This window comes from Dipteris shenzhenensis, chromosome 4, assembly GCF_047967505.1.
Source record: "Dipteris shenzhenensis isolate YYH24624 ecotype China chromosome 4, Dip_SZ_1.0, whole genome shotgun sequence".
Taxonomy (NCBI): Eukaryota; Viridiplantae; Streptophyta; class Polypodiopsida; order Gleicheniales; family Dipteridaceae; genus Dipteris; species Dipteris shenzhenensis.
The window spans coordinates 24,883,812-24,904,534 of NC_141599.1; positions in this window are offsets into that span (position 1 = coordinate 24,883,812).

A 20,723-nucleotide genomic window follows, 5' to 3' on the forward strand; every position below is an offset into this window, starting at 1 on the left:
TTGAATGGTACGATTCATCTTTTCTGCAATTGGATTTTGCTCTGGAGTACGAGGGGATATGAGCTCCCTCTTAATCCCACGTGTATCACAGAAATGCTGAAAGTCATGAGAGAGATACCATTGTCAGTCCATAGGCATTTAAGCGTTCTACCTGATTGATTCTCAACCAAGGCCAGCCATTTCTGAAATACCTGGAACACATCACTCTTTCGAGCTATAGCATAAGCCCACACTTTCCTAGTTGCATCATCAATGAATGTCACATGGTATTCAGCCCCGCCTAATGACCGTGTAGGCATGGGACCACATACGTCTGAATGCACCAAATCAAGCATTTCAAACTCTTTCTTTCCCCTTCTTTTATGGGCTGATTTAGTCTGCTTTCCATAGAGACAGTGCTCACAAAATTCAAAATCAGAGAATCTCAAATGCGGTACATAACCCAAACGGCATAAGAGTTTCATTCCATTCTGGCTCATGTGCCCCAACCTGCAATGCCACAAAGAAGTGCTTGGCTGCTCGGTTATTGCAACAACATGATCAAATACCCCTGATACATGTAAGGGATACAAAGTCCCACACTTGGCACCCCTGGCCAAAAGCATAGAGCCCTTCTAAATTTTCCAACTCTGAAAGCCAAAAGTAGTGTGAAAACCAGCATCATCTAGCTAACCCACTGAAATAAGACTCTTGGTCAGCTTAGGCACATGTCTCACATGTTTCAAAACAAATGTAGACCCATTTGCAAAAGAAAAATTTATGTCACCTGCTCCCACTATGTCACATGCATAGTCATTTCCAAGATGCACACAACCTGTCTTTCCACTATCATAAGTGGAGAACCATTCCCTATGGGGAGTAACATGGAATGAAGCACCAGAATCCAAAATCCAATCCTGGGAATATGCATCATCTGAAGTGGTAAGCAACTCTGCACATAAAGTAGACATGAAGAGAACATCATTGTCACTATCATGTGTGACTGCATTGATCTCCTCGATCTTCACTTTTCCTTTGTCCTCCCTTGGACTCTCTTCCTTTTGATTTGCACCCCAATTTGCATTCTTTTTCTTATCCTTTTGCTCTCTTTTCAGCTTGTAGCAATCCTTTTTCATATGGCCCTTCTTGCCACAATGGTAACCCTCAATGTTCCGTGCCCTGGATTTGCTACGAGACTTCCCTCTTTCTTGGGACTTCCCCCTGAACTGTGATCTACCCCTTTGCACATTTAAGGCTGCATCCTGCTTGTTGCCATCCATAGACTTCCGTCTAATCTCCTCAGCCAACAAGCTACCCACAACATCATCAAATTTCAGTACTCCACCAGGTGCAGAGTTACTGACAGCTGTACAGAAGGTATCCCATGAGGATGGCAATGAACATAAGAGAAATATTGCCTTAGTCTCTGCATCAAAATTCATTTTCTGAGCCTGAAGCTGGCTGAAAATAATATTGAATTCATTCAAGTGAGAAGCAATGGAGACCCCTTCCTTCATCTGCAGCTCAAACAACCTCTTCATGAGGTAAACTTTATTAGAGGCAGTTTCCTTCTCATAAGTGGCACACAGTTTCTTCCGCAAATCTTCAGTAGTCTGCTCATTTACTACTGTGAAATAAACTGACTCTGCAAGATGAAGTCTAATAGTAGACTTTGCTAATGCATCCAACTCATTCCAATCATCCTCAGACATATTTGCAGGCTTAGCTTCAATCCCTGCCAAGGGTTTAATCTGCTTCTTTTGAATAAGCACATCCCTTATTTGTTGTTTCCACAAAGAAAAGTTTGTCCCATCAAACTTTTTAATGTTGAAAAACTCCTTTTCAGACATGGAAGAGGATGCCATGATGCAAATAAAGCAAAATCCCAAATGCTAGTGCCTCAAGAGAGAATCACACCAAATACCAGGTGCACCCAAATGTGTATGCCACAATAGACTGAAATATCACAAAAAACTCAAAGCTTAAAGCATCAAAAGATGCATCTGACTCATGTGCATATACTATGCATCCATATGAGCAAATCTGGCCCAAAAGAAAATGCCAATAAGTGCCAAATGACTCAAGCATAAACACTGTCCACTGGCATATACATCAATAATGTCTCATCCAAGAGAGCATAGCACTATCAATGCATCACCTGCAATGTTTCAAAGCTTTCCCTCAGCATAAAATAGCATCCATGTGCAAAGCGTCCATAAAAAATAGCATCCCACAAGGCAATTTGGGCCTATCAGCGCATCCAACAAGGACTGCAATGCATTCAAATGGCCTATAAATCATCCATTGCAACCCAATGCATACACGAATGAGCGCACACTACTCAAACTGCAACCAAAGTGATCTGCATAAGGTATGCTCAAGAAATCATAGTCCCACGATAATGAGCGCTACTGAAAATAGAACCTGAGATGCTTCAAAACATGGGTGCCATTGCATAATCGGACTCAGCAAGAAAATTTGCAAATATCTCTCTTCTGCCAGAACTCCAAAATCCCAACCGATGAGTGAGAAATGGGAGTCAACACTTATCCACTGCCATGTGGCATAAATCTAAGGTTTCAAAACCTTAGTATGAAAAATGCATAACAGAGAGACGAAATCGAATACACAGAGATTTATAACTCTGAAAATCCTTCACCGAATCGCGCAAGAACTGATAGGTAGGGGTTTTTGGGCGTCCGGAACGCAATGGGACAGACGGTTTTGGAAACCGTGGTCTCAATCACTAGGTCCAACACACGGACTGAAAAATGTTTTTTGAAACAGAGCTATCTGTAAACTCCACCGGAGTGCGAATGATGAGCAACATAGAAGTTTTAGGACCTTCTGAGTCCACTAAAACTGACAGATCTGCAAATGGTTGCTCCAAACTTGAGTTCCAACACCCGGGCAAAAAACGCAGAAACTGACACAGTGACTCAGAAATCCAATGAAATGATCCCAGATTCAGGAATGAAGGTGTTTCCAGGCTCTTGAAGTAATGTCGACACCAAAAGCAAGCAATAGTTGCCTCTACAAGTCAATACGGAGTCTCTGTCATCGAACAGAATAGGGAAAAGCTCAAAAAACGACTTTTTCTTTGAAACCACTTAATAGGCTCTCAAAACCACTTCGCAAAGCCAAAGTGACTTTTCCAAAGGTTCCTCCAAGGTCTCTACACACTCGGATGCAAGTAAAGTCACCCACAAAGCTTCCCACAGAGCTTCTTCTTCCTCCCACAAAGCTGCTGAGCTTCCAAGCATTCACGCATGCTCAACTAGATCACCCGGGCTCTGATACCAGTTGAGAGTGCTCTCAACGGAAGCAAGAACGGAAGAAGGAGAGAGAGAGACAGAGAGCCACGCAAGTTTTAGTGGGTGCAGAACCACCCTAATCTTCTTTTTCATTCATTTATATATGTATTTGCATATTGTACATAACTGGGGTTAAGGCACAGTGACCTTTAACCCCACACTCCACATGCCTTCCACATGCTTAGCATGTGGCCTCTCTTATATTATTGGAACACATGGACATGAGCCCACCTCTTTATATGACTCACTCTTCCTATTTTCTAAAAACCCCATAATATCCCATACACAAATAACTCTCACCCCATACCAAGGTATTTATAATTCATACCTATGGTATTTACAATGAGCCATTCCACTCATCCTCTCAATCCCATACAATATCATAGAAAATAGAAATAAGTGAGAGCCGCTAGGCTATCACTTGATACTCAAGCTCTTATCAAACATAGAGAAAAACAATACCAATGCCAAATTAAAAATATCAATTTTTGGCATCACAGCACCATCACAAGGTAAAAGGCATTCATTCAACATCTTTGTCTCTATACACCTCTATGTTCAATCCAGACATGGCCACATTTCCTCTGATAGCCAACAACCTAAACAACCATGCATGCTATGAATCCATATCCCAACAAAAGATCTTCTCTTTATGTATGCATGCCAATCCAAGAGCATCCCTCCCTTATTCTCATCAAGAAATAGTCCTAGTCATCATCTCATCTCATATATTTGATGATAAGGAAGTTCTTCAATTCACACCAAGCCAACATACAGTACTACCCCATAGCCTATGAACAAAATTCATGAACAACATGCTATGTCAGAACCCGCTACAACTCTATGAGGGAACCCATACCAAGAGCAACCTAAGCAGTCAACAACTTTACACAGGCACCACATATGGGATCCATGATAAATATGGCGACAATCACAAGAGATCCTTCTTCGACCAACAGTATGCCATCTTCATTTGGAATTGAACCTTTGAACTGCATGAAGCCGAGTGTCTAAAACCATCTCTTGCCCATAGTTCTATCACCAGAAACAAGATCTCTTCCCATAATTGATAATAGGTACGGGGATCCTACAACCGACTGGGCATACACTATGTCCTTCAAACCATTATATGGAATTATTCACATACAACACTCTCTTCATTCAACGACCCATGAAGTTGAAGCCGTTCCACCTTCAACCTTTTAGATCACTCTGTGCTTATACGATGACTAGCTAGCCCATCCCAAACATCTCGCAGACATGAAAGCAAGGCTTCTTGAACATCTTGGCTCTAGCATGCCACTTTTCCCGTCATCCTATTAGCTCAAGTGGTCACCTCATGCTTGCATATGCTGACCTCGACCAGTCCCAATGCCTATGCATATAGATTCGCCATAGCTCACAAACTCTCCACTAGCCTCTACACGTGTCTAGCTCATACTCTAGAGGGCATAGATCCTCAACAGCCCATCTCTTTCACATGATGATCTCCAGTGTCATAATTTCTCTCTTGCTCATGCATGACATATCTCCCAAGGTTCTCCTCTCCCCTCTCTTAGCGGCCCCTAGCTCCCAAAACAAATGACCCCCCCAGCTAAATGCCTCTTCTTCTCTTCATATATTCTCAGCATCCCTCTAGACCCTGTAGTTTGTAATCATGTCACCACTCTAGCCGCTCTCTCCCCCCGTCACCTCCAGTCCCTGGTCTCTTGTCTCCCTACAAAATCTTGCCCCTCATGCTTCTGAGCTCCTATGATCATCCCCTTCACCTCCAGCTGCTCACAGTTCTCCCTCTACCCCTACGAGCCTCCATCATCTAAGGTCCTCCATTGCATAGTAGCCTCACCCAGTCAAATCCCAACCTAGTATCCCTCCACGAGCTCCCCTTCAACAGCGTGATCGCTGTGTGGCCACGAACTCCTCCCATACAACCTCTCCCATTGAGCTTCCATTCCCTCCAGAGCATGCACAGCTCCCTTCCTTGAGCTCATGAAGCTCCCGCCTCTTCCAAGGTCCTCCAACTCATGTAGTGGTGATGCCTCCTTCGTCCACGAGCCTCCTACCCCTCTTATCGAGTCACATTAAATCCTCCCCCCTCAAGAAGCAACCATGGACCTCCCCTTTCAGCAACAATCATGTTCCCCAGCTCCCATAGTTGCCACCTTGCCTTCAAAAGCTTCTCCTTCATCCTCTATGTAGCACGTTGCATGGATACCTTTTTTATATGTGCCACATCATCATTTACCTTTTTACCACTCTCCACCCTTCCTTCAAACTATACCAAGGCCCTTAATTCCCAAATCATTAACTATGTGCACACAAATGCATGCCACTGACATTTAGTGCTTCATTGCTCTCAGGCTAGCCACATATGGTGAACACAATCCTGACACAATGGATCAACCTCGACCAAAAAAAAAACTCATGCCCTCATACAGAAATGACTCGGGACAAACCATGAAAGGTGTATGTGATCTGACAACAAAACAATGTCACCCTCTAGATACCATGCACTAGATTATCTAGTGCACATATACTACACTTCATTATGTCCCAAAAGTCCCCATAGACATATCTACCATCTCAAGAAAGTATATCATCAGTGTAGAGTCCTTTATGAGGGTGCCCATAAGTCATTTCCACCACCATGTGCTATGTATTTAGTTATGCACCTACCCATCAGCGTGCAATAAGTGAAAAACATTTTTACTTTTTTATCCACACATCTAGCAACCCCTTTTCTTCTACTATTATATTCATGTCCAGCAGCTAAAAGGAAAAAATTAGCAAACCACCTGGATCAAAAACAAAACGAGTTTGTACTTTATGCCTGTGCTTTTCTTTCCCCAGATCAAAACGATAACTTTGAACCCTCCATTGCTAGATATGCATAATCCACCATCCCTTTGGATCAAAAGGAATCAACAACACACCAAATCGATATAACCACCAACTCCTTTCATATACCCACATTTTCACTAAGCCTCTAGGATCTCATAGCTTATCCTACCAAGATATCACACAACTCCACTGGCTATTAGATATCATACTTGTGTCATGAGTCTTGCTCATCTTCACATGAGCCATATCTTTTGAGGTCACTCTCTCACACATATATCTCACGGGAGAAACCAGCCCATAATCTGTGATTAGGGACTTCTCAACACATGAATTATCAAGATCACTTAGGAGCAAACAAACATCCTTCCCACCTAAAGAGTGCTCAAACATATCATCGCACTCTTTGTTATGCATCACGTCATGAGAAGTACATATTTTCTTGTCATTACCAACCATACATGCAAAATCCACAAGGGTATCATCAAGTAAAGCATCTAGATGATCATCAACCACACTATCCTACCATCCAGCTCAACATGCATACTGGTGTCTACATTCTTTTTTGACGAGATCAATGCTAACATATCATCTAGTGCATCATCAAGAATGCAATCCAGCTCATCATCTGAATCACCATCATTTTATAAACACTGAATCTTAACCTCATCATACACATCAAAGCCCGCATGCACACAATCAACACTTGCTGGTCCCACCCAAACTAAGAGTTTTAACTGCAAGTCTTTTACTTTATCATCAGTAATAGCCACATCAGCCTCATCTCACTGTCAGACATGATTGAGCTCTCATCTTTACTACTAGTTTCACTTCTCTCTTCCTCACTTGTTAAAATTGAAATCTCAACCTCTTCGGTATGCACAATCATAGTGTCAACCACAAACTAATTGGATTCAGCCATGTACTCCTTCGAAGCCTTGTCATCAAGTGGCTACATATCTGCTGTAACATGACCAGCCAGCATATGCACATCATCACATGGAACTGGAACATGATCATCATCTACCACTACACACACAGAATCATCTTTAGCTGCCATTAATGTGCTCTCAACCTTTTTGCCATCTATTGCAGCAACCCCTTCACTCGGGCTCTCCTCTGCTACCTCACACAGATTTGGTTGAGCAACACTCTCCTCCATAGCAGCTGACAAGTCTCCATTCATAATAAGTGTAATGATTTCCAGCTTCCTTACATCATCAACATTATATGCATCAGGTTTCTTCAGCAATGAAGACAACTAACTCTCTTCCTCTGATGAGATGCTCTCTTCCTCCATCTCACTCTCTGTATCTTCATCTGTGACTATCTCCTCAAGTCCCTCTTCCAATTCCATCCTACAGCTCATATTACACTGCATGGGTATGGACATAGTCTCTGGTGTGGTCTCCATTCTTATTAGGCTAATTGCCTTTCCTTTCCCCTTATCCTCCCATCTCACACCATTGGTAGAGAGCTGATTCAGATCTTTCATCTCCATACTGTAATCATTAATCTATCATTTGTTCTCTGCTACTCAAGATAGACATTTCCCCCTGCCCTAGCTAGATTATCACAATGAGGGCTGATATGTCCCCACTCCCCACAATTCCAGCATTGGACATTGTTGATATATCCTCATCCTCTACCTACACCAGCTAAACTTCCTTCTCCTCTAGCCATAGCTTCTCTAGACTTGTTATAATTCTAACCTCTGCCTCTTTCTGCAGTCTCCATCCAATTTAGGTTGAGTGTTTTTATAAGCTCCACAGCTTCATCCAAATCCTTTTTCAAGGAATCTTCCTGCATAGAAACAGACACCGGCTCTCTGTCTACATATGTCATGATCATTTTTGGGCTACTGACCAGGGTTTTGGGCTCTTCATGCATGCCCAACTGCCTCAGTCTCTTGATCCCTGTGCAATCCTGCCCCTCATGCTTCTGAGCTCCCACGATCATCCCTTCACCTCTAGCCATTCACGGTTCTCCCTCTACCCCTACGAGCCTCCATCGTCTAAGGTCCTGAGTCTAGTGCACAGTAGCCTCACCCACTCAAATCCCAGCCTAGTATCCCTCCACGAGCTCCCATTCAACAATGCGATCCCTGTGTGGTCACAAACTCCTCCTCCCATACAACCTCCATTCCCTCGAGAGCATGCATAGCTCCCTTCCCTGAGCTCACGAAGCTCCCGGATCTTCCAAGGTCCTCTAGCTTATGTAGTGGTGATGCCTCCTTCGTCCAAGAGACTCCTGCCCCTCTTATCAAGTCACATCATATCCTCCCCCCTCAAGAAGCAACCATGGACCTCCTCTTTCACCGACGATCAGGTTCCCAGCTCCCACAGTTGCCACCTTGCCTTCAGAAGCTTCTCCTTCATCCTCTACGTAGCAGGTTGCATGGATAACTTTTTGATATGTGCCACATCATCATTTGCCTTTTTACCACTCTCCACCCTTCCTTCAAACTATACCAAGGCCCTTAATGCCCAAATCATTGACTATGTGCACACAAATGTATGCCACTGACATTTAGTGCTTTGTTGCTTTCAGGCTAGCCACATATGGTGAACACAATTCCGGCACAATGGATTTACAATACAACCTTGACAAAATAAAAAACTCATGCCGTCATACAAAAATGACTCAGGACAATCATGAAAGGTGTATGTCATCCCACAACAAAACACCGTCACCCTCTTGATACCATGCTTTGGACTATCTGGTGCACCTACACTACAGTTCATTATGTCCCAAAAGTCCCCATAGACATATCTACCATCTCAAGAAAGTATATCATTGGTGTAGAGTCCTTTATGAGGGTACCCATAACTCATTTCCACCACCATGTGCTATGTACTTAGCTATGCACCTACCCATCAGCATGCAACAAGTGAAAAACATATCTAAATTTTTATCCACACAAAATTTTAATTTGTAGCTTTTATTAGAACTCAAACACCATAGTACATATGTACATAGAAAAAAACAATATTGAGGATTGAGGATATTAGATTAACAATTTCTTCTAGCTTAGAAAGTAGTAGTAAAACAATTTCTCATAGCTTAGAAAGTAGTAGTAAAATTATTTATAAGTACTTGTGTAAGTGATGCTAGTGACTGCACCAGTGTCTGTAAAATACCGACATCCATCAATAGAGCATAACTTTGCGGATGATCATGGTGTATATAGATGCTTACTTGAGAGAAAGTGGAACATGGGAAAATGCAATTTGCCTTCCCATGCCTATTTCAAGAGATAGATTACCACGTTCACAATCATCCAATTACATCAGGAGGGGACAAAGACAGCTAGATGATTTCTCTCTCTCAAGGTCTAGCAAGCTTGCATGGAGTATTCTAAGTCAGTGTTCCAAATAGCCACATTGATTTTGGACGTAGAAATGCAAATGATTCAAGATAATGTGATGTGTCATAGATCCTAAATGATATGGTAGTATCCAAAACATGATTACTAATGTGAATATACATAGAACTTATATAAGTTTTTGTATGTTTCTCTTACAGCCTTTATTGGAAGCATGGCTCTAGAAAAACGAGGAAGGAATTCAACAAAGGCTCGGAATTACATTACGATGTTGCCTAACAAGAAGTGGAAATGCAACTTTTGTCATGAAGAGTACTCATGGTCCGGCACAAGAATGCAAAAGCACTTCTTGGGTGATAGCAACAAATAGATTGGAAAATGCAAGGGGCGAGGAGGTTATAGCCACTCTAGGCACCCAAATGCCTAAAAGTATGGACAACCAAGTAGATGATATAGTCACACATAGCAAATCCCAACCTCAAAAACATATGCTTAATGATTTTCTCTCACCTCCAACTAGTCAATCTGTAGATGTACCACCTCAAAGTAGTGGTGTGGCCTCATTCACATAGATGGCAAACTGCTCTATGAAGTGTATGGATAGTGGACAATGTAGTGACATTTCTCATTGACATTTCTCGTTCGCAATGGCATGCATGTCTGCATCAAAGATATTTGGAAGAGTCATTTAGACAACAAGATATAGAGAAAGTGTAGCAAGATGTTTTTGAGGCCGTTGGAAGAGAGCTATGGCATCTGTAGCAAAGAAGGGTCCAGGCTTTACATTGCCTAGTTACAATGCCATCTGCAATAACTACCTAGATGCATACTATGAGAGGATGAAACTGGAGCAAGTAGTATACGATGGTATTGAGAGAACAAGATGTACCATTGTTAATGATGGATGGAAAAATGTCACCAAGAGGTCTCTTATCAATATCATTGTAGTGACATTTAAGGGGGAGTATTTTCATCAATGCATCGACACAAGTGGTATTGCCAAGATAGGTGAATACATTATTGAGGTGAAATGGCTGCACCAAGCCCATAGCCCAAAAGCATCCCCCACCATGGAAGCTTCATTTGATCTTGATACAAGATGTACACAAGCTTAGTGGCTCCCAAGCACACAGAGCACAAAAATAAACCAAGAGTTGGGGATCTCCGCATAGCTTCTCATCAATATGGTGTGTATATCACCTCACTACTGCTGATCTCCTTGTTGCTCACTTTTATAAATGTGTCGGATACATTGCCAAACTTCCCTGGAATTTCATCAATCTTAGTAAAATGACTGCATCATCATCAAATATTCTTTTAAGGTTCAATATAGTTATCACTTTCCTCGACACTAACATAATGAACACCCGTGCTAAATTTTCAAGCACCATCTATTTTGTGGGAAGAGAAGAGTATTTTGCAACTGAAATTCTATGCAGTGCTGGGCATGGTTTTGCAGTAGATTGGTGGACTTTTGGGGTTTTACTTTAAGAATTAATCTACGATGCCACATTGTTTAAAGGATGAAGTTAGAAAGAGACCTTCCATAATAATATAATGCAAAAGGACCACGTGTTTCTAGGCTTCCAATCTTCACCCAAGGATTTGATTCAGCGGCTCTTGGCAAAAGAACTGTCACGATGACTAGGGTGCCTTACAAGAGCAGAGGACATTAAATGCCACAAATATTTTTGTCTTAAATGGAAGTCACTAGAATACATCTGCCGACCTCCGGAGATTCATCCCTCCACTGAAGAAGGTGCTTAAATATAGCTCCTTTGGTATGCCCATGTGAAGCTGCAGTCACATTGAACTGCATCCCTTTTTCAAAAAACAATTTGGATGAAATCAATGAAATTGTTTTGGCCTTGTACAAGTTGCTACGGTATACAATGGGCATAACAATGTAAATCGTAGCTCCTGCTACAATATTCAGAAGGGTAGGCAGAGGGTACATAAGTGGGCTTCCTAGAAAAGAAGAGATGGCTACCCAATCAAGAATAAATGCTGCAATCCTCACACCATGATCTATGATGCAAATCAACATATTAGTGTGATGCATGCATGTCCACCATAAAGACCAAAAGAACAATAGGAAGGTGGTCGACCTTGATTCTTACGTGAGAGAGACAAAAGTGACAATGGAGACACTTGAGTCTTGGTGAGCATACTTAAAAATTTGTGTATATGCAAAATAGTTTGCTGTGGTATTTTTATTTTTCCTTCTACCTCATATCCCATGTGCTTCTTTGATTTCTTTGCCCTTGAATGCCAAGACACTATGATTGTCTCCATCAAAACTTGAGAGACCGCTACATCATTTGGGACTCACTCCTTCATTATACAATTAGTATACAATCCCAGGGGATTCACTCTTCATTAAAGGGGGATGTCACCTACGTGCATGAACTTCAAGAAAACCCCCTATTTAAGATCCACCTAGGATGATAAAACACCCCTATTTAAGCTTATAAGATACCACCGAAATTCCATTATGTCCCCCCCTTTTCTTAAATCTACATTCTCTCTCAAGCATTTAGATTACACAATAAGCAAATTTAGGTTACTTTCCCTATGACTATTTAAAACCATACACAAAATCAAACTTGTTTGGACTAGTTACCTAAGGTAACCTATATTATGTCCCCCCTTCTTAGATATGACATGGTCCCCCTAGCTTAAATTCAATATTGGGGGAAAAAAAAGGGCCCCCAACCCTAATGTATAAGCTTATGCTGACGTAGAAGAGGGAGAGAGTAGAAGTTTGGGAGTGAGAAGAGGAGACACACCCACAGTAGACACCAATAGGTGGGGATAAACAATGAGTGGTACATCCCCAAGTACACACAGTAGTATATATATATCTTTGGATAAGGCTAGGACCACTAGGCACTAAGTACAATGCATACTTAGTGTACTTAGCAGTACTAGACTAAAAACTGTTGCATAGGGTGGCCAGTGCCTTTACCCCAACAACCTCCCACTTAAAGGCAATGTGCCCTAAAGAGAAAGAAAAGAAAAAACAGCATATACATCATAATGTACAAGACCAGTAGACTGGCCTTAACCTATACCCATTAGCCGTCTGCAATGTGCAAACCGCTCCAGCAGCCAATCCTTTGGTCAACAGATCTGCTGGATTGTCATCAGTGTGAACTTTCACAAGCTAAAGTTGCTTGTTCTCAAGCACCTCCCTGATAAAATGATACTTCACGTCGATGTGCTTCGTCTTTGCATGAAAAACAGGATTTCGTGCCAACTATATGGCACTCTGACTGTCACAATGCAACAATGGAGTATCACTAGAGTAGCCCAAATCTGCCACTAGCCGAGATAGCCATATAGCTTCCTTGCATGCCTCAGTGGCTGCAATATATTCAGCTTTTGTAGTAGACAGAGGCAATGCACTACTGCATTCTAGATACCCACGACACTGCACCTCCAGTGAAAGTGAAAACATATCCGGTAGTAGACTTCCGGGTATCAGGGTGACCGGCATAATCAGAGTCTGTATAACCCTACACTTTTGCATCTTGACTGCCGAAACATATACACAGGTCCTGTGTACCCTTCAGGTATCTCATGACACCTTTTACTGCATCCCAATGCTTTCTGCCAGGTTAGCCATGTATCTACTAACCACTCCCACTGCAAACACAATATCGGGCCTGGTTGCAACCATAGCATACATGAGACTGCCACACGCTAATGCATACGGAATCTTTGACATCTCAGCCCTCTCGGCATCTGGGCTATCCAAAGCACTGATTTTCACATGAGGTAATGGAGTACCAATACTCTTCCCCCCCTCCATGTGAAATCTCTGCAAGACCTTGCCAATGTATTCCTTCTGAGACAAGTATAGCAACCGCTTTTCCCTATCCCTAAGTATCTGCATGCCTAGTATATGGTTGGCATCACCAAGATCCTTCATATCAAAGGTGTGGTGCAATCTTTTCTTCAAGGCATCGATCTCCTTATGAGATTTTCCAGCAATCAACATATCATCCACATACAAAATGAGGATCAGTAAACTACCATCGGAAGCTTTCTTGGTATACAAGCAGTGATCAATGTCACTTCTCCTATAACCTTGGGTTCGCATGAATGTATCAAACTTATGATACCATTCTCTGGGTGCCTGCTTAAGACCATAAAGACTTTTCTTCAGTCTACACACAAGCTTCTCCTTTCCCTTCACTGTAAAACCTTCTGGCTGTTGCATAAAAATCTGTTCATGTAAATCACCATGAAGAAATGCCGTCTTGACATCCATTTGGACCAAGTCCATATCTGCATGTGCAACCAATGCTAATACAGTTCTGAGAGTTGTCATCTTAACGACAGGAGAGAATATCTCATCAAAGCACAACACCATATTCCTGCTTGAACCCCTTGGCAACCAGTCTGGATTTATGCCTTGGCTTTTCACCAGGTGTGACTTTAAGTCGATAAACCCATTTGCATGGCAGTACTTTCTTACCAGTAGGCAAGGGTACCAATTCCCAAGTGCCATTTTTGTGAAGATTGTCCATTTCAGACTTCATGGCAAGATCCCATTGAACCTTGTCTACCCTCTGCCTAGCCTCTTTGTAGCATGAAGGCTCTCCACAATCAGTGAGCATTAGATAATCAAAGCCAGGAATAAATCTGTCTGGCTGTCGTGTCGGTCTGGTTGACCTTCTAACCTGATGACCATCATCATGAGGTGGCTGTCCAGCCTATTCATTACCCAGTTCTGGCTGCATTTGCATGTCAGGAAGATGATATAACTGTGGTACATCCATTGGGATATCATCTGCCATATCTGGCTATCCATTTGGACCTGCTGTAGCATCATTTAATGGCTGATTATGCTGCTCTTGTGGCTAATTTACAGCCGGTCTGTGTTGCCCATGATGCCTGTCATCATCAATAGTTACTTTTAAAGGTCCTTGTTGTACAACAGGTTCCTTGAACATGATGGTTTCATCAAACACGACATCATTGCTGCGTATAAGTTTTCTGTTTGTGGGATCCCATAGTCTGTAGCCCATCTCACCTTTGTCACCATACCCTAGGAAAATGCATTTCAGAGACTTTGGATCCAATTTAGTCCTATCCTCCCTACGTACATGCACATACGTGACACAACCAAAGACCCGTAGGTGTTTGTAAGACAGAGGCTTACCCGTCCATGCCTCTTCAGGCACACCACCACATAATCTCTTATTCAGTGACCTATTTATAAGGTGCACAGCTATCTTTATAGCTTCAGCCCAAAAAATGTGGGGTAATGCAGCATGTGACAACATAGATCTGACCTTTTCTTGAATGGTCCTAAACATTTTCTCAGCGGTACCATTCTATGGAGGATCATATGGTGCAGATAACACCCTTTGAATGCCCTTTAGAATTCCTGGAACTATTTGGACAAATACTCTCCACCATTGTCAGACCTCAAAGCTTTCAGTTTCTTGCCTGTCTCATTTTCGACCAGTGCAACAAACTTAGTGAAAGCAGTAAAGGTATCACTCTTTCTTTCAAGAGTGTAAACCCACACTTTGCAGGTGGCATCATCTATAAATGACAAAATGTACTTTGCTCCTCCTATTGAGGTGGACGAACCTACAAGGCATACATGGTGTTCCTTCCCTCCTTATGTACCTATGATGCAAGCCAGAATAGCTAGGAATCTGTACTTGATGACCGTAGAGACAAAATTCACATTTCTTTAAATCTGAAAATTTTAGACTCGGCAAGTAACCAAAATGAGCCAGTTGCTCCATTCCCTTAACACTCATATGGCCAAGTCGGCTATGCCACAATGAAATCTTTGGCAGCTCGGCGGCATTTACATCAAAATGTGGACAATGTCTTGCATGAAGTGAATACAAAGTATCAAGTTTAGGACCTCTGGCTATAGCCATTGCCCCTTTGCTAATTTTCCACTTCTGATTACCAAAGGTGGTATGATAACCATCGTCATCCAACAACCCTGTGGAAATCAAGTTCTTCTTCACCTCAGGAACATGCCTGACCCCTTTGAGCATTAACTGCTGGCCATTCTCAAGAACAAGCCTGACATCACCTATGCCAATGATGGAATATGCATGGTTATCACCAAGAAAAACAACTCCCTTTTGCCCACCTGCATATCTGACAAACAGATCTCTGTAGGGTGTCACATGAAAGAAGCACCTGAATCTATAAACCAGGAAAGCATATCTGATCCATCTCCAGCATGAAGTGTATGAGCCTTCAGTGATGAAGTGAAGCATACCTCACACCCACTGTCACTGTCACTAACATAAGTAGCATGCAGCTCCTCTTTTTCTTTGCCCTTTGACTTGCCTTGAGCCTTGCCTTCTTTGGCTCTTTCATCATTCTTTTTCTGAAAACATTTTTTTTCTACATGTCCCTTCTTGCCACAATAATTGCAGACAAGATCTTTCTTCAAGCGGGACTTGCTCCTTTCTCTTTCTTTGTCTTTTCCATGTCTTTTGGACCTGCTGCGTGCATTCAAAGCATTTGACTTCCCAACAGCATTGTTCTTTCTGTTCATCTCTTCCTGTAGAAGAGCGCTCTCCACATCAGCAAATAACAGAATGGCATTCGAGTTGCTAGTAGAAGTCCTGAATGTATCCCATGACTCAGGTAGAGAACATAGGATGAGTGTAGCTTTCAGCTCATCATCGAGCTTCAACCCTTGGTTGATCACATGGCTGAATATGCTATTGAACTCAATAATATGAGTGGACATAGGAAGCCCAACAAGCTTCTTCAACCAGTAATCTTTGCCCGTGGCACTTTTCTTGGCATATGTATCCTCAAGACACTGCCACATTCTCCACCCAGTAGGTTCATCTCTGATGCCTACAACCAGAATCAACAACTGTAAGCATTATGGTTGACATGGCCAAGTTGTCCATCTTCTCCCACTGCTCATCAGTAATGTTGGAGGGCTTAACACCCTTCTCCTTTATAGGTTTGTACTGGTCCTTCTGCATCAACACATTGTAGCACTGTGTCCTCCATATGTCATAGTTTTTAGCTCCTTCGAGCTTCTTTATCTGGAACAAGGACGACACGTCGCTGCTGGAACTCATGGTAAAGAAAGAAGAGTTTGTTCCTCAATGGAACTGCCTGACTCCCTGGATAGGCGTGCAATTAAAGCACAAGTCACTCCAAATGAATCTCCCGCAGCGGAAGTAGAATCGAAAGTGATCTTTTACTATTTCAGTGGCACAAAACCACCTATATGTCTTACTCCCACTTGCTGTAGAAACAGTACAGCAAGTTGTTCTCCTACTTTTCGCTGGCGAAAGTGTGGTACAGCTGCGTAAAAATGCTCCAAAAAAATCCCAAAACAGTTATGATAAAAAACAGCAGTACTTTTTTAACTTTCAGATGGTTAAACTTGGTCAAATCTACTGTTTAACAGTCCCGGACTATCAAAAAACAATAAAACCTTGATCTTTGCAAAAATCCCTGATTTTTGATCTCCATATGCTCCAAAAACTTCCCCCCCAACTAAATATATAGTCTAGAGGTAAAGTGGCTCAGTAGCCCTATGAATGCATGAAGATAATCAGAGATTTGACCACAAATCCTGATAAAATTGACTTTTGACCAAAATCCCCAAATTGATTTTGCACTTTCAAAGCATCAATGTGATCCACGAGTGAAGATAATGCATCCTGAGTACTCCCACTGGACAAATTGTCAGTCAAGCTACAAAAGCCTCAATTCGACAAAAGTCAAAGTTGGTCAAAATTGACCAAATCTGCTCGCTACGTGAAGGTACTCATAGCATAAAAAATACAGCAATACTCAAAATCACAGTAGCATCAAAAGTGACGGCACATTCTGTGCATAAACACTGCAAATGTCCTCCACTACTATCACAAGGCATGTAGCTGCAAGGCCATTGTATTGCATCCACCTCAAAGCATATGCTGCAAGTGTCAAACTACAAATCTGCCAATGCATACACTCAATGAGAACACTGACGTACAATCACTGGCTAGGTGATAGACCTGTCTTTGACACTGTTTGCAGCATAAACTAAGCCTCAGTGTGAGTAAAAGCCCTACCAAGAGTAGAACACCTGCACCTGGCTCAAATGCCAATACAAGAATCTTGCACTCAATGTGAGAGACAAGATCTCGTAAAATATGACAAAAGTATGTTGTCCCGTAGACAACAAAAAATGAAGAACACCCCTCCTCGGAGTATGAGCCCAGATGGGACTCAGAATAAAAACGGTCTCCTCATGTGGGATGACGGAACTGTCACCATCAGGAAAGCAGGAATCCAATCCGAAACTATGTGCCTCCCTCGAGGTGCGAGAAGCAAGCCAATGCCTTGAATGCGTGCCCCTAGGAACTCACTGCCGCTTTGGACCATCGGCACACACTGCTACAGCTCTACGCTGCTTCTTCTTCTTCCCTCGATGTTGCTCCTTCATGCTGCGCTGCCTTTGCCCTCATGCGCCACTAATGCGCTCTTGCGCCGCCAGGTGAGTGCTGGCTACTATCGACTGATTGGAAGAAGTCGGCCTATCGTTTGTCGGTAGCTATGGCCGACTCTGGTCGACCACTTGCTGATCCATTCGCACCCTCGTGCGCTGCTACTGTCGCTACCTCTCGAGGATGCCAAGTTGCGAGCTACTACTCGCCTCCCTCGAAATAAAGATGCCGTCGCCCGTTTGCTGGCTGAGAACAAGCGTGACCGTGAGGATGGAGAGGATGGAGGGGATCGGGAGAGGAGTAGTAGTGCAGTGGCTCTGATACCAGTTGATGTAGAAGAGGGAGAGAGTAGGAGTTTGGGAGTGAGAAGAGGAGACACACCCACAGTAGACACCAATAGGTGGGGATAAACAATGAGTGGTACATCCCCAAGTACACACAGTAGTATACATATATCTTTGGATAAGGCTAGGACCACTAGGCACTAAGTACAATGCATACTTAGTGTACTTAGTAGTACTACACTAAAAACTGTTACATAGGGTGGCCAGTGCCTTTACCCCAACATATGCCTCATTTCAAAAAAAACCCCTATTGTACACTCATGTGATGTCATAAGTTTCCCCCTGTGAATCCCCCGGGTATACAATGTGTTGTTATCCATATTCTCCTTCCTGCCCTTTGGCTCATACCATACCGCTGTAAATGTTGTAGCTCTCCCTTGGTCATCTCTTTGCACATCAACTACTTTTGCAACCCAAAACTTCACATTCTCATATTCATCATCCGATGGCCGAACCACAACAAAACAATCGACCTCTATATCTACTTGTGGCATAAACTCTCTCTTCTTCGATCCACAATATGGATGTGGGAGTAATGATACAAATTCATTTTCAAAGACTGGAGCTGGGCGCAAATCGTTATGAATATTTGGCCAAAACATATTGCATTCTTCCTTGACATCCTTTGAGCCTTGCATTCTCTCAAGGTCCTTTATTAAATTTCGCATCTTATTAATTATAGTGGTAGTGTGTTCTCTCCAAGTAGGCTTCGAATCAGGATATCTCCAGAGCATTTCCTCTTTGTATGTAATAAATGCTTTTAATCCTTCTATTTCACAATTAGACCTCTCATTGAATTCTTGTATAGGAGCCCATGTTGGATACCTTTCCTTGCTAGGAATTGAAGTTAAGAGACTGTTAGGTTCTTTAGGTTCCCATTTTGTATCATGAGAATACTGTTGCCATTGCATTACGGGTTTTTCATCTTTTTAAAAAAAATGAAAGTAGTGTGGATTGGTATGACCCGTCAATGCATCACCACCTGTTTGTATGAAAGGTAGAATGAAGCTCTTCCAATCATACATTCTTTCGAGCCTCTCACATATTGTACTTTCCTTACGACCACCAACTTGCCTGCCACATCTTCTTACCAAGTAATCTATTGTCTCCACATCCTTGCATTTAAGCTCCCTTGAGACTCTGTTAAAAACCTGATCGATATCCTCATGTGTATGCCCAACATACAAAAATCCACATTTGACCTCATTGAAGATTCGATGAGCAACTAGCATGGAGCAGAATGCAAACATGAGTACATTCTTATTTTCTCACCAGCAATTATCAGCTTGTATTCTCAAAGTCGGTGGTAGGCGACCTTTTTTTGCATGTACATTGGGAATTGCCTTCATAATAGATGTTACAACTTGATTGCTATCATGTAGATGCAAGGAATCAATCCATATATCTGCAAAGAACTTAATTCCATGCACTAACACTCCACATAGATGTGTCTTTAGAAAGTGCTTTCCTTGTAATTTAGGTGGAGTGGCAACAAAACGAAGCAATGTTGTTGTATTCTGATCCATGCCATCTACAATAAGGCACATGTAGTCATCGGGATGCGAAATAGCTTGCTCCTTCCAAAATGCATATTTTTGTCTAAAATGTCGAATAAGGTCATGATGAGATTTTCGGTTTTTTTTGTATAATTCCCTTTGATTTGGACATGTTGCACCCTCAATTGCTCACTTTAAATCATCACAAACATTGCACTTTGACATTTTTTGCCTCCTTGGGATTTTAACATATCCAAAGTTCTTCTTCCAAAGAGTATACAAAGTATGAGAAGAAGCTATGGCATCCCCTCTTTGCCTTCACTTTTTTGCAATAGAGTCAAATACTTTGAGCTTTGTTAAGCCCATTGGAAGGTGCATTTCAGTGATCGCATCACTGTTAGGGAGTCTGGTAGATATATGGGGTTGAGGTAAAGCATTTTCATGTATGAAGTCTTGCAAAATTGTTGCTGCCCTGACAGTTGAGATTCTTGATTTAGACCTTCCTCTATTACCATGAATGCTAAATTTGTTGCTGCTCTTTGCCTTGGTGACTAAATCCCAATATGTACCATGGGATAATCCAGTAATATTGCGATATGCCTTATTGCAAATCCTTTTTCCATTTACGAGAGGTTTTACCTTTTGTCTTGAACTTAGCCTTTTATTGCCATTCTGAAGAAAGCAAGAGAGACTTGTGAGAAGGTATTCATTTCTTTCCCTTCCTCTTCTTTGCCACACGTGTCCTCTACATTCCCTAATGTCTGCAAGCTCAATGAAGCACATACATCTTTGCTTGCAACATAGATATCCCAATGCATTTAACATGTTCTCCTCCTTCATTACTCTCTTCCTCTTTGGTTGCTTTTGTGGATCTGCCTAGATTCGCTTTCTCTTCATGCATATGTATGACCGCTTTTGTTCCTCGTGCATGTTATTATCTGTATTTATGCACTTCTTCTCCTCACATTTGTTTGTAA